The following is a 14,946-nucleotide window of genomic DNA, read 5'->3' on the forward strand; positions in this document are numbered from 1 at the left end:
AGATGCTGCCTGGCCTGCTGCGTTTACCAGCAAACTTGATGTGTGTTGCCTCAATTTCCAGCATCTGTAGAATTCCTGTTGTTCAGTTACACCAGTTCTGTCTGGAAGAATGGAACAAAATTCCAGCAACTTACCGTGAGAAGCTTGTGGAAGGCTACACAAAATGTTTGACCCAAATTAAACAATTTAAAGGCAATGCTACCAAATACTAACAAAGTGTATGTAAACTTCTGACCCACTGGGAAAGTGATGAAAGAAATAAAAGCTGAAATAAATCATTCTCTCCACTATTATTCTGACATTTCACATTCTTAAAATAAAGTAGTGATCCTAACTGACGTAAAACAGGGAATGTTTTCTAGGATTAACTGTCAGGAATTGTGAAAAACTGAGTTTAAATGTGTTTGGCTAAGGTGTATGTAAACTTCTGACTTCAACTGTAATTACAGCATTTAAAGGACTTTTGGAGAGGTACAGGAAAGATTTAAAGGACTGTGGGCCCAAAGCAAAGAGACTGGCTGAGACAGGGATTTCTGTCAGTAAGGGTGAGGTGGGATAAGGAACCTGTTTCTGTGCTATGAACCTTTGTGAATCTAACATGCTGCTATCTGTCTGTATGTTAAGACTGTGATTCTTTGAGACAACAGCATTATTCACTGTGACTGTTTTTCAAGCAATTTCAAAACAGGACCACAGCAGAAGGACATATATCAGAGAAACCCAACACAAAGATATCAGTACAAGGGCCTGCAATAATATTTCACCTGAACTCTGGAGTGACATGTAATGATCGAAATCAAACCATCAATGCTGTGCAGGCAGGGAGATGTGCTATTGATGTACAAAAAATTACCTTGTCAAATTGCTGTCTGAATGTGCTCGATCCAAATAATCGAGACCATAACATAAGACCATAAGCTCCTAAGACCTATGAGCAGAATTAGGCCATTTGGCCCGTTGGGTCTGCTCACGGCTGATTCAATTTTCCTCTTAGCCCCAAACTGCTGACTTCTTTCCACATCCCTTCATGCCCTGACTTAATCAAGAATCTATCAACCTCTGCCTTAAATACATATAAAGATTTGACCTTCAAAGCTGCCTGCGGCAACAAATTCTACAGATTTGCCACTCTCTGGTTAAAGAAATTCCTTTGCATCTCCTTTTAAAGGACGCCTCTCTGTTCTGAGACTGTGCGCTCTGGTCTTAGACTCCCCCACCATAGGAAACATCCTCTCCACATCCACTCTTTCACCATTTGATTGGCTTCAGTGAAGTCACCCCTCATTCTTCTGAATTCTGGCGAAAGCAGGTCCAGAGTCATCAAACGCTCTTCATATGACAAGCCATTCAATCCTGGAATCATTATTGTGAACCTCCTTTGAACTCTTTCCAGTTTCAGCACATCCTTTCTAAGATAAGGGACCCAAAACTGCTCACAATATTCCAAGTGAGGCCTCACCAGTGCTTTACAAAGTCTCAACATCACATCTTTGTTTTTATATTCTATCCTCTTGAAATGAATTCTAACATTGCATTTGCCTTCCTCACCACAGACTCAACTTGCAAATTAAATGGTAGGAAATCCTGCACAAGGACACACTTTCCATCTCGGTTTCTTTCTATTTTCTCTCCATTTAGAAAATGTTCAACCCTTTCATTTCTTCTCCCAATTACATGACCATATACTTCCCAATACTATATTCCATCTGCCATTTCTTTGCCCATTCTCCCAATCTGTCTAACTCCTTCTGTAGCCTCTCTACTTCCTCAAAACTACTTGGTCCTCCATCTATATTCATATCATCTGTAAACTTTGCAACAAAGTCGTCAATACCGTCATCCAAATCACTGACGTATAACGCAAAAAGAATCAGTCCCAACACAGACCCTTGTGGAAAACCGCTAGTCACTGGCAGCCAGCCAGTAAAGGCTCCCTTTATTCCCGCTCTTTGCCTCCAGCCAGTCAGCCACTGCTTTATCCATGCTAGAATCCTTCCTGTAATACCATGGGCTCATAGTTTGTTAATTAGCTTCATGTGTGGCACCTTGTCAAAGGCCTTCTGAAATTTCAAGAAAACAACATCAACTGATTCTCCTTTGACTAACCTGCTTGTTATTTCTTCAAAGAATTCCAACAGACTTATCAGGCAAGATTTTCCCTTGAGAAACCATGCTGACTATGGCCTAGTTTATCATGGGCCTCTGAATACCCTGAGACAATCAACTCCCACATCTTCCCAACCACTGATGTCAGACTAACTGGCCTATAATTTCCTTTCTTCTTCCTCTCTCCTTTCTTTGAAGAGTGGAGTGACATTTGTAATTTTCCAGTCTTCTGGAGCCATTCCAGAATCTAGTGATTCTTGAAAGATCATTACTAATGCCTCCACAATCTCTTCAGCCACCTCTTTCTGAACCCTGGGGTGTACACCATCTGGTCCTGGTGGCTTATTTACCTTCAGATCTTTCAGTTTCCCAAGAACTTTCTCTCTAGTTATGGAATCTTCACACACTTCATGCCCCCTGACACCTGGAACTCCCACCATACTGCTAGTGTCTTCCACAGTGAAGACTGATGCAAAATACTTATTCAGTTCATCCGCTATTTCTTTGTCCCCCAGCATAGTTTCCAGTGATCTGATATCCACTCTCACCTCTTTTTTACACTTTACATATCTGAAGAAACTTTTGGTATCCTTTTTAATATTATTGGCTAGCTTACTTACGTATTCCATTGTTTGCCTTCTTAATGACTTATTTAGTTGCCTTATATTGGTTTTTAAAAACATCCCAATCCTCTAACTTCCCACTAATCTTTGCTATAGTCATCACTGTACATACCTTGCAGCAAAGCATAGAGAATTAACATATATTTGTTAGTGTGTGCAAAGAACTAGTGTTGAGGAACTGTATTATATCTAGGTGGTTAGCAATGTGCTTGTAATAAAATTCAATCTCTAGAGTTTCTTTTGAAAGCTTTATGTTTTTGTACAATCCTCTCCCTTTGTGGTCAATGAGATACGCAAGCGTCTTTATTTACTGTATGTCTGCTCTGGTTTATGCGCCACAGGCCAGTTCAATATGTAGTTTAAACTCTTGCTTCCAATCCATTCTGTAGATTGGTTACTTGTCTGGAAATCCAATTATTTGGATGACTTTTTTTTGTTCCATCATTCACTATCTCAATGGAATCACAAATCTCATTTGGAACATTTAAAGCCTCCCCTTTGCAAGCAGCAACAGTTTTCAAATGTACTTAATTATTTTTTGCCTCATACTGTATATTACTGTTGGGAAACCTTACATTCTATGTGCAAGTCACAGCAACTTTCAAGATGAATATTTTTGATTTCATAGACTTAGAAATTCGATAGTTCTAGTTTTATTGTGTGAGATTGGTGAGTGCAGTTTAAAATGGAGAAAGGGTGAACTATTTTTCTGATCCATCTATCATGCATAGATATCACTCTGAGCAATTGCTGACGTGTTTAGTTCCATCTCTGGTAGAAGACTTGGCCATTCAGAAAGTAGCCCAGTTCTTCCAATTGTAATCCCCTTAACGCAGGGTTTCCCAACATTTCTATACCATTAACTGAGGGGTCCCTAGACCCCAGGTTGGGAACCTGTGCCTTAGAGTAAGTATTTTTTCCACATCATTGCCAGTGCACTCAGTGATGTCAACAATGCATGTGCATAGCCATGACTTCCCTTTGACAGAAATTGGTGCAATTGTCATGACCAATAACCTGCAACGTTCGCCAGCTAGGAGCTATCTGTGTCACAATCAAGAACCATACAGAGGGAGATAATTTTTTTCTAACAAACACTGACCACACCAACATTGCATTGTCTATTTCCTGATCTTTTCTCAACAGACAGCACTGTGCACGTCACTGCAAGAAGCTGTATCCTGTGGTCAAGCTGGCTGTAGAAATTACTAGGCTGGAAATGACGTCACTGAAAGGATCGCTGCAGTCATGGTGCAGGAGGGAGGATAGATTTGGAAGTAGGGATGTTCCCGAAAGACCCATGCATGGTGCCCCCAAGTTTACTGATGTTATGCTAGGGTTTAGGCAGTGTGCAGAACTCTATCATCTTTGTGAGGAATTGACCATGCAAGTGAACTCCAGGAACCTGTCTCTAAGAACATAGCTGCTCTAAAATATGTTCATTAGCCTCACCAAGAACATTACTGCTTCTGCCCTCTGCTCACTCCTCCGTTACTTTCAGTTTTAAAAAAGCAGCCATCCAGATTGGTGCTCTTTCAGTACCCTCAGCATTCACTTTCTCTATTGCCAGTGCACTGTGGCTCCAGTGTGTTCTGTATAACACTGCACTCCCTTCAGTAACTTGACAAAGCATCTTTATTAGGGGCTTGCACATCCAAGACCTCCATCACCAAGAATGACAAGATCAGCAGGAGAAGTGAACATCCCTACAAGAGAACATGTTACATGCCCAAAACCATGTCATCATAACTTTGGAAATGTAATACAGTACCATTAACTTGTGGTCACTAGGTCTGAGATCTTGGAACTCCTCACCAACAGCACGGTGGGAACACCTTCATTTGGACTTCAGTGGTTCAAGAAGTCAGCACACTATCAATTTCTCAAGCACATTTAAGGATGGATGCAGTGCAGTAATTGCAGAACAATTGCATTGATATCACACGCCAGCAAGGTTCTACTCATAATCATCTCTGAGAAACTAAAGAATGATGTAGATAGAGAAATTGCACTTGAATAGGCTGGCTTCAGGAGTGGTCGAGGCACCAGGGACCAGCTCTTCAACATGCGCCTAATAATGGAGAAAATGAGAGAGGTCAATACCCCGCTGTACATCTGCTTCATAGACCACTCAAAGGCGTTTGACTGTGTCCAATACACCAAACTGTGGATGACAATGATTCAACTGGGCGTGGCACCACACCTAGTGGCTCTTCTGGAAACACTGTATGCTACGCAATCCTCCAGCCTTCGGACCACATCTGGCGAGACTGAATCATTCTGCAATGGGAAAGGAGTCCGCCAAGGCTGCATCCTTTCTCCACGCCTTTTTAACATCTACACTGAGGTAATCATGAGACTGGCAACTCCAGACAACACTGGTGTTAAAATAGGAGGAAGAACCATCAGTAACTTGAGATACTCAGATGACACAGCCCTGCTAGCCACAACTGAAGAAGACCTACAAGCACTACTCAATAATATTGCAAAAGTCTCTGCTGAATTTGGATTGCTGATAAATGGCAAAAAGACCAAAGTTATGGTGATAAGCAGAACTGCAACTCAAGCTGATATCTACATTGGAAATGACAAGATCGAACAAGTTTCCTCCTTTATTTACCTTGGTGCAGAACTAAATGACACAAACAAATGCAGCGAGGAAATAAGGCGAAGGCTAGCAATGGCATGCACAGGAACTACCAAACTCTGGAACGTCTGGAAAGATAGATCTGTGAGCACAGACCCCAAGATACGCCTCCTCAAGAGTCCCGTCTGGCCAGTAACCCTATATGGCTGTGAAACATGGACCCTCAAAGCAGCTGATGAAAAGAAGTTGACAGCATTTGAGATATGGACGTACAGACGGATCCTCAGGGTATCATACATTGAAAGGAGATCCAACAATTTCAACCTAGAAAAGACTGGCACGAAACCAATACTTCTGGAAACCGTTACCCAAAGGAAACTTCGTTATTTTGGACACATCTCAAGAACTGATGACACACTGGAACGCACTGTGCTTGAAGGCAGAGTAGAAAGAAGCCGCTCCCAAGGCAGACAGAGGACAACATCAAGAAGCGGACCAGCCTCACCGCCAGAGATGCAAGCGGTTTGACTGCCGACAGATGGCAGTGGAAGAAAGTGGTCACCGAGGCTCTGGCAGAGTATGGCACATGATGATGATGATGATGATGAGTACATGTCTTGCCGGCTGTACCCCGTCTCACATGGGAATGAAAAAGCACTCACTCATCACCTCCTTTCAGTCGCCTCCTGTTGGTGACCCTTTATTGCATCTTAAAGATTAGCTTTATTTGTCACATGCATGTCGAAACACAGTGAAATGCATCATTTTGCATCAACGACCGACACAGTCCGAGGATGTGCTGGGGGCAGCCCACAAGTGTCGCTACGCTTCCAGCACCAACACAGCATGCCGACAACTCACTGACCCTAGGCACTCGTCTTTGGAATTTAGGAAGAAACTGGAGCACCAGGAGGAAACCCACCTGGTCACAGAGAAAACATGCAAACTCCTAACAGTCAGTGGCAGGAATCGAACCCTGATCGGTGATCGCTGGCGCTCTATGTGATTGCTCTAACCACTACGCTAACGTGCCACCCAGTCACAGCTTTCCCGTCTGCTTCTTCATTCCTTGCTCCTTCACCATTCACTTCTAATATCACAACGCACTAATTATCCTACCAAGATCTGTGGATGCTCTAAATCTCTTAAAAGGCTGCTGTGGACATAAATCAATCTTCCTTGCTGAAAAAACAACAACTGTTAAGTCAGCATTGGATATGATAAGATTTCAGAATTAATTGCAAAAATTAAAGCTCTTGATGTAGGTGGTAACAAGGTGTACAGATAGAAGATTGGTTGACTAACAGGAAATAGAACAGACAAGAATGGCTCTTTATCTGGAAGTTCAGATACAATGAATGGTATGCCACAGTGATCAGTATTGGGGTCTCAACCATTTGCAATTTATATAATTAAGTGCAGTATGGCTGCTAAATATGCTGATGATCTAACAATAGATAATATAGAAAGTTGTAAAGAGGATATGAAGAGGCTATAAATGGATGTAGATAAGCTAAGTGAGTGCGCAATAATGCAGCAAATGGAACACAATGTGGGAACAGAGTTCATTTTGGGAGAAGAATAAAAAAAAAACAGTCATATCTAAATGATGAGAGGCTCAGTATGTCCTTAACGCATGCCTTGCAATTGTACTCTGTCTATATTTCTCACAGCGTCAGTAAAGCAGTCAACGTCATCAAGGGCCCCTCCCACACTGGACATTCTCACTTCTCCCTCCTCCCAGTAGGCAGAAGATCACAAAACCCTGACAGCATGTACCACCATGCTCAAGGACAACTTCTACCCCACTGTGTTAACAATACTGAATGGTATCGTCTATGATAAAGTGTACTCTAGACCTCCCAATCTGCCTCATTATAGACCTGTACCTTATCAACCAGTCTGCCTACCTTCCACTTTCTCTCTACTGTAACACTATATTCTGTGATGCCTGTACTTGCTGAAGTTCAGAAGAATGTGGGAGATGATTTGACTGAAGTATGTAAGACCCTGAGAGGTCTCAGCAGGCTTGGAATCATGAGAAAACTTCCTCCTTCAGGAAACTTTGGAACTGCAGGTCCCTGTTTAAAACTAAGTGGTTGCCTATTTTAGCAGGGATGAGGTGAAACGTTTTTCTTACACAAATCTTTGGGAATTTTCTTCCTCAAAGGGAAGCAGAGTCTTGGAATATTTTGAAGGCAGAGGTAGATAGTTACTCACATAGCAGCCTCGTAAATTGTGCTTTCCTACAAACTAATTGCATCTCAGATGCAATCACTGATACAAAGTAGAAAGCTTGCAACCGATCTGTAATCTCCCACAGCTGCATGTGAAAATGATCTTGTAACTTATTTTCATGATACTGATGGCATGTTAACTATTACCCAATGATATTTTGAAATGGTGATCTACATTTATATAGTACTTTGGATATAGCACCCTGGTTGAAGTTTCTGTACCTCTTCCAGGCAGCACTTCCTTATTCTTGTGCTGAATATTTGTGCATACTTTAAATATCTGATATATACTCTCAGACAGAGTATGACACATCATGATGGGGAACTAATTTCAGAATCAGAATCAGAATCAGGTTTATTATCATCGGCATGTGGCGTGAAATTTGTTTTCTTGGTAGCAGCAGTTCAATGCAAGACATAATATAGAAGAAAATAAATAAATAAATAAATCTATACAGTATATATATATTGAATATATTTTTAAAAAAGTGAGGTAGTGTCCAAGGGTTCGATGTCCATTTAGGAATCGGATGGCAGAGGTGAAGAAGCTGTTCCTGAATCGTTGAGTGTGTGCCTTCAGGCTTCTGTACCTCCCACCTGATGGTAACAGTGAGAATAGGGCATGCCCTGAGTGATGGAGATCGCTGCCTTTCTGAGACACTGCTCCTTGAAGTGGCCTGGGTACTTTGTAGTCTAGTAACCAAGATAGAGCTGACTAAATTTACAACTCTCTGCAGCTTCTTTTGGTCCTGTGCAGCAACTCCCCCCCCCCACCCCACCATACATTACAGTGATGTAGCCTGTCAGAATGCTCTCTCTGGTACAAATATAGAAGTTTTTGAGTGTATTTGTTGACATAACAACTCTCTTCAGACTCCTAATAAAGTATAGCCGCTGTCTTGCCTTCTCTCTAACTGCATCAATATGTTGGGACCAGGTTAGATCCTCAGAAATCTTGACACCCAGGAACTTGAAACTGCTCACTCTCTTCACTTCTGATCCCCCTATGAGGATTGGTATGTGTTCCTTCGTCTTACCCTTCCTGAAGTCCACAATCAGCTTTCGTCTTACTGACATTGAGTGCCAGGTTGTTGCTGTGGCACCACTCCACTAGTTGGCATATCTCACTCCTATACGCCCTCTCATCACCATCTGAGATTCTACCAACAATGGTTGTATCCAGATGGATAGGGTATCAGCTACCATATACAATATAGGACACCTGTTAACACCTAAAAATTGGATTCTAGATGATCAACCAATTAATGCTTTTACATTGAAATAAATTAAGTTTAATATATCGGATGCACCTGAACAATATGTAAACCAGATTCGATATTGCACAGGATTTATAATTAGGCAATGTTAAACGGAAGTGGCCCCTCCCAGAATCTGTAGTAGAGAATCACTTCAGGAGCTGAGTTACGTTATGGAAAAGTCTATTTTTGTGCTCTTCTAACACTTGTTACCGAATTAGGTGAATTATTTGATTCTGAGTGAGGCTCACTTTAGAATCAACTTTTGCTAAAATGGTAATAAACACATGTCAGCATTAAGTGTTGGCAAATGGTTACTGGATGCTACGTGGTAGCTGCTCCTTTGACATGGGTTGGGAATGACACATCACTCATAAGCCCATTTCCCAAAGATGTAGCAATAAATGAATGGAAAGGAAAAATAAAACACCCTAGCAATACCAACAGAATACGTACGAGAGGGAACCTCAAATGGGCTGAAACTCGCTGAAACATGGCTATGTGGGCACTTTATCAAATTAACTTGAAGTCTCATTGCTAGGTAGTACTGTGGTTTTCACACAGTTAGAACATCCGCATTTTGTTGTCACAGCAACTCAGCAGCGGTCACTGAACGTCAGACTAAGAACCAATTTAAAATTTTAAGGAAGTAACTGCGTCTTTTCTTTTAAATTTCATTCTTTTTTTTTCCTTTTGCAATTACAGAAACAAGACCAACTAGCTGACAATTCCAATTTACATAAGTTGAATTATGCCTGGATTGCTTTTCCTGAATCAACTGGAAGTACCCCAGCGTCTCCATTTGTGTTTAAACACATGCAGTTAACTTGGCAGGGTCAGCTAACCTGGTGTTGTAATTAGTAACGCTGGTGCAAAGTGACAAGCTACATGTGGCAGACCTCTTTTGATTTGGACAAGAAACAACTGACATAAATCCAAAACCAAAGGATTATTAATGAATATTCCTTTAAGTTTTGCTGGGGTTGTAAACTTCACTATGAGTACTAGCACATACACAGAAGTGGAACAAGACTAGGAAGAATGAACTGGAGTTCGGTTCTGTTTCGACCAGCAGTTCATTTGAGCTCAGAGGTCTTGCTACGTTGGCATGCATAGAAATTCTACACATTGCCTATTTCTCTATGGCTGTTACTTGCTTGTGCTGTCAAACCTTTTAAATTAAATACAGTGCTGTGCAAAAATCATAGGCACACATATATAGATAGAGCAACACACACAAAACACTGGAGGAAATCAGCAGATCACGCAGCATCTATGGAAAAGAGTAAACAGTTGACATTTTGGGCTGAGACCCTGCTTCAGTCTGAAAGAAGGGTCTCAGCCTAAAACATCAACTGCTTTATGCTTTTTCATAGATGCCGCCTGAACTGCTGAGTTCCTCCAGTGTTTTGTGCATGTTGCCTTGGATTTCTAGCATCTGCAGACTTTCTCGTGTTTGTTATATACTGCTAGGGTGCCTATGACTTTTGCACAGTACTGTATTTGTCAACGTGGAGCGGACAGAGAGTTTGTAAATCTGGCAGGAGCAAAGAACGTTGGGAATGGGAGGGTGGAGTGTCACGGGAAGGGTGTGGGAAAGGTGGCAGAAAACGAGTCCCAGGGGTGGGGGTGGTGCGGGTGCAGACACACCCAGACCTGAGACGCCAGGTAAGGTCATTTGATTCCAGATGATTGGTTTATTGATCATTACAGAATGTCTCTCTGGTGCTGCCCACTCCTTCCCCTCTCCCTTCTCCCTTTCCAAACCATGATTCCCCTCTCCCTGCCCCCTTCCCATTCTCAATCCACAAGAGAGACCTATATCAGAATCAGGTTTATCTTCACTCACATTTGTCATAAGATTTGCTTTTCTTTGCAGCAGCAGTACAATGGAATACATAAAATTACTGCAGTACTATGCAAAAGTCATGGGCACCTTAGCTATATATATGTGCCTAAGACTTTTGCACAGTACGTATAATTGGAAGGTAGAAGCAGATTTGGAAAAATTAACAATATAAACTTTGATGGGTTCTTCCAAAAGTTTTGCAAACCCCACAGTTGTAAAATGTAAATGGGTATGTAGTGAGAAATGGATAGCATTGTGTGGCACAGTAGTGTAGTGGTTACACTTTACCATACCAGCAGCCCAGGTTCAATTCCTGCTGCTGTAAGCAGTTTGTATGTTCTCCCCATGACTGCATGGATTTCCTCTGGATGCTCCCGTTCCCTCCCACATTCCAAAGACAAACTGGTTGGTAAGTGAATTGATCGTGCAAGTTGTCCTGTGATTAGGTGAGGGTTAAATTGGGGGATAGCTGGGCGGTGTGGCTCAAAGGACTGGAAGGACCTACTCCACACCCTATGTCAACAAACAAGTAAATAAATAATTCAATAATTACCCACTGAAATCGATCGAAAGAAAACACGGGACAGCAGTCAATTATGTTTTGTCAAAAGTTAAAATTACTCTTTAAGCAATCCAATGCTGCCACCAAGCCATCAAAACAAAAGTATGTATGAATGTAATCACACTAAACATAAGATTTTATGGCTGAAATGCTACTTCTTTGTTCAAGAAAGGTGGTAGGGATAATCCTGGGAATTATAGACCGGAGAGTCTTACATCTGTGTGGACAAACTTTTGGAGAAGATTCTTAGAGACAGGATTTATGAACATTTGGATGGGAATAGTCTGATTAGGGATAGTCAATGTGGCTTTGTGAGGGGCAGGTCATGCCTCACAATCCTGATTGAACTCTTTGATGAAGTGACGAAACAAATTGATGAAGTTAAAGCAGTGGATGTCGTGCATGTGGATTTCAGTAAGGTGTTCAACAAGTTCTCGATGGTGGGCGCATCCAGAATGTTAGGAGGCATGGGATTCAGGGAAACGTAGCCTCATGGATTCAGAATGGGCTTGTTCACAGAAAGTAGAGGGTGGCAACAGATAGAGTGTATTCTGCCTGGAAGTCAGAGGCCAGTGACATTCCGTAGGGAGCTCTTCTGGAACATCTGCTCTTTGTGACGTGGATGAAGAAGTGAAAGGGTGGGTTAGTAAATTGGCAGATGGTACGAAGGTTGGTGGTGTTGTGGATAGTGTAGAAGGTTGTCATAGGTTACAGGGGGATATTGATAAGATAAAGAGGTGGGCTGAGAATTGGCTGATGGGATTCAATATGGAAAAGTGTGAAGTCATTCACTTTGGAAGGTCAAACATGAAGGCAGAGCATAAAGTTAACGGCAAGATTCTTGTCAGAGCGAAGCAACAGAGGGACCTTGTTGTGCAGATCCATAGATCCTCCAAATCTGCCGCACAAGTTGATGGAGTGGTTATGAAAGTGCATGGTCTGTTAGCCTTTATTATTTGTGGAATTGAGTTCAAGAAGCATGAAGTAATTCCACAGTTCCATAAAAATCTGGTTAGACCACACTTGGGGTATTATGTTCAGTTCTGGTTGCCTCATTATAGGAAGGATGGGGAAGCTTTAGAGCGAGTGCACAGGAAAGCTATCACGATGCTGCCTAGATTAGAAAGAATGCCTCTAGAGGGTAGGTTGAGTGAACTAGGGCTTTAACCTTTGGAGTGACGGAGGATGAGAGATGACGTAGTAGAGGTGTACAAGATAAGATGCACAGCCAGAAACTTTTTCCCAGGGGACAAATGGCTAACTCAAGGGGGCACAATTTTAAGGAGACAGGAAAAAAGATAGCGGGGAAGTGAGAGGTAGGGTTTTTTACCGAGAGGGTGGTGAGCGCCTAGAACACACTGCCAGGGTTGCTGGTAGCAGCAGGGACATTAGGGACATGTATGAGAGTCTTAGATAGACATATGGATGAAAGATAAATGGAGGACGATGTGGGAGGGTAAGATTAGATTGATCTTAGAATAGGTGAAAAGCTCGGCACAACATTGCAGGCCAAAGGCCCTGTACTATGCTCAGCTGTACTGTTCTATGTTCACCTTTTCATTTCTGCTAAGGTGCCAGGCTTTACCTTTAGTGGTTTGTATTCTGTTAAAAAACCTGAAACAGGAAACTGACACACATCACACCTGCCCGCTCCTGGAATAAGGGGGTAGTGCATCAATTTGTTTGGAGGATGTTAAAATGTTTTAAATGTGCCCTTACTTTAAAAGTATTTTTACTTCTAGCCATAGTTGTTTGGGTTTCCAATGAGGCAGTAAACATGGTTGTATGAGGTAAGTGTGCCAGGAAAAGCAACATTTCCTGCCAGGCAAACAAATATTCTGTGAATCACTTCCCTCATTCCCCGTCCCACACATCTGTGAGCTGTCGTCTGCTCCCCTTTGATCTCTGTAACCCACATGATCTCAGTGATTATTTCCACACGCTCCCCTCCAGATTCTGACAGCAATCTTTCCCTGCCCATATGTCCTGTCAAGGTCTCCTAACCTTGACAAGCAACCAGCCCTTCAGCTGAGTAACCCAGGGACTTGGGTGGCCTGGTAACCTAACGGTTAGCGCATTGCTTTACAGCATTCACCGACTGGGCGCAATTCCTGCTGCCACTTGTGAGGAGTTTGCACGCTCTCCCCCTGTTTCCTCCGGGTGCTCCGGTTTCCTCCCACAATCCAAAAGACATACGATTGGGGTTAGTGAGTTGTGGGCATACTATACTGGTGGGCACGTGGCCAAGTGGTTAAGGCATTGGACTAACAACCTGAAGGTCGTGAGTTCGAGCCCCAGCCGAGGCAACGTGTTGTGTCCTTGAGCAAGGCACTTAATCACACATTGCTCTGCGACGACACTGGTGCCAAGCTGTATGGGTCCTAATGCCCTTCCCTTGGACAACATTGGTGTCGTGGAGAGGGGAGACTTGCAGCATGGGCAACTGCCAGTCTTCCATACAACCTTGCCCAGGCCTGCGCCCTGGAGAGTGAAGACTTTCCAGGTGCGGATCCATGGTCTCGCAAGACTAACGGATGCCTTTATTTATACTGGTGCTGGAAGTGCAGACTACCCAGCACAATCCTCACTGACTTGATTTGATGCAAACTGTACCTTTCACTGCTGGGACCCAATGTGAGCAGAGCTCCAGCTGGAACAGTAAACAGCCTCCGTGACATCCAACAATGTGTTTCTACCTGAATTACAGTATGAATTAATAACATTACCTGCCACTTTAAATCTTGTCAGTCACTGTTGCGCGATGATTTTGGAACAGACCAGTAAAATCTGCACTGTTAAATATGACGGCAAGTCATGCAGAGCAGATTGAGTTTAAAACTCTTTGTACGTTATAGGCTTTGCATGCCATGTGCACCACTGTGTTTCCGACAACTAGACTGCGTGTTGTTCCTGACCTGATAGCTGGGACTGGCAAACATTATTCATTAAGATGTAATTTGTATATGAAATGCATATGTGAAATGTTTGGAAAAAATGAAAAGAAATAAAGGCTCAGAGGAGCAAGTGTGCCTGCAACCTGAGTATTGTTCGCAGTCACTTTCTTAGGCTGTACTTACCCCAGGATGACCCTAAACCAATTAACCCCTTACTTTATTTTAAAAGCCATTGTGGACTCAGGGCTACAGCTTTATCTCAGCAGTGTTTAATGTATAGTATCTTCCTTTACGGTCACAATGAGGCCACTCTCAGAATGGAAGAGCAGCACCTTGTAAGCTGGGAGGTGATAGGTTGGAAAGGTAAAGGGGTGAAGAAGAAGGAATCTGATAGGAGAGGAGAGTGGACCATAGCAGAAAGAGAAGGAGGGGCATCAGAGGAGGGTGATAGGCTCCAACCTAAACATTGTGTTTTTTCTAACTTCCAGTAATCTCTTCCCCCTTTCTTCTCTCTCTTACATCGTCTCTTCTCCTCACCTGCCTATCACCTGGCCCTCTGATTCCCTTCTTTCCCCTTCTCCCATGGTCTATTCTCCCCTCCTATCAGATTCCTCCTTCTTCAGCCCTTTACCTTTTCCACCTATCACCTCCCAGCTTATCACTCTTCATCTCCCCTGCTCCACTCAGCTAACTTCCCCCTCACCTGGTCTCACCTATCATCTTCTGGCTAGGCTTCTTTCCCCTTACCCCACCTGCTTATTCTGGCTTCTTCCCTTTTCTTTCCTGGTCCTGAAGAAGGGTCTCGGCCTGAAATGAGGACTCTTCATTCCTC

General features: G+C 42.7%; 1 protein-coding gene and 1 long non-coding RNA gene across 2 annotated transcripts in view; one reads left to right on the forward strand and one right to left on the reverse strand.

The window, feature by feature from the left end:
- Positions 1 to 14,946, reverse strand: part of rin3 (Ras and Rab interactor 3) — a 117,104-nt gene that overhangs the window by 65,478 nt on the left and 36,680 nt on the right. The window lies entirely within an intron of this gene.
- LOC134345459 (uncharacterized) overlaps positions 1 to 14,946 on the forward strand; it is a 30,266-nt gene that overhangs the window by 13,643 nt on the left and 1,677 nt on the right. The window lies entirely within an intron of this gene.

This window comes from Mobula hypostoma, chromosome 1 (assembly GCF_963921235.1).
Source record: "Mobula hypostoma chromosome 1, sMobHyp1.1, whole genome shotgun sequence".
Taxonomy (NCBI): domain Eukaryota; kingdom Metazoa; phylum Chordata; class Chondrichthyes; order Myliobatiformes; family Myliobatidae; genus Mobula; species Mobula hypostoma.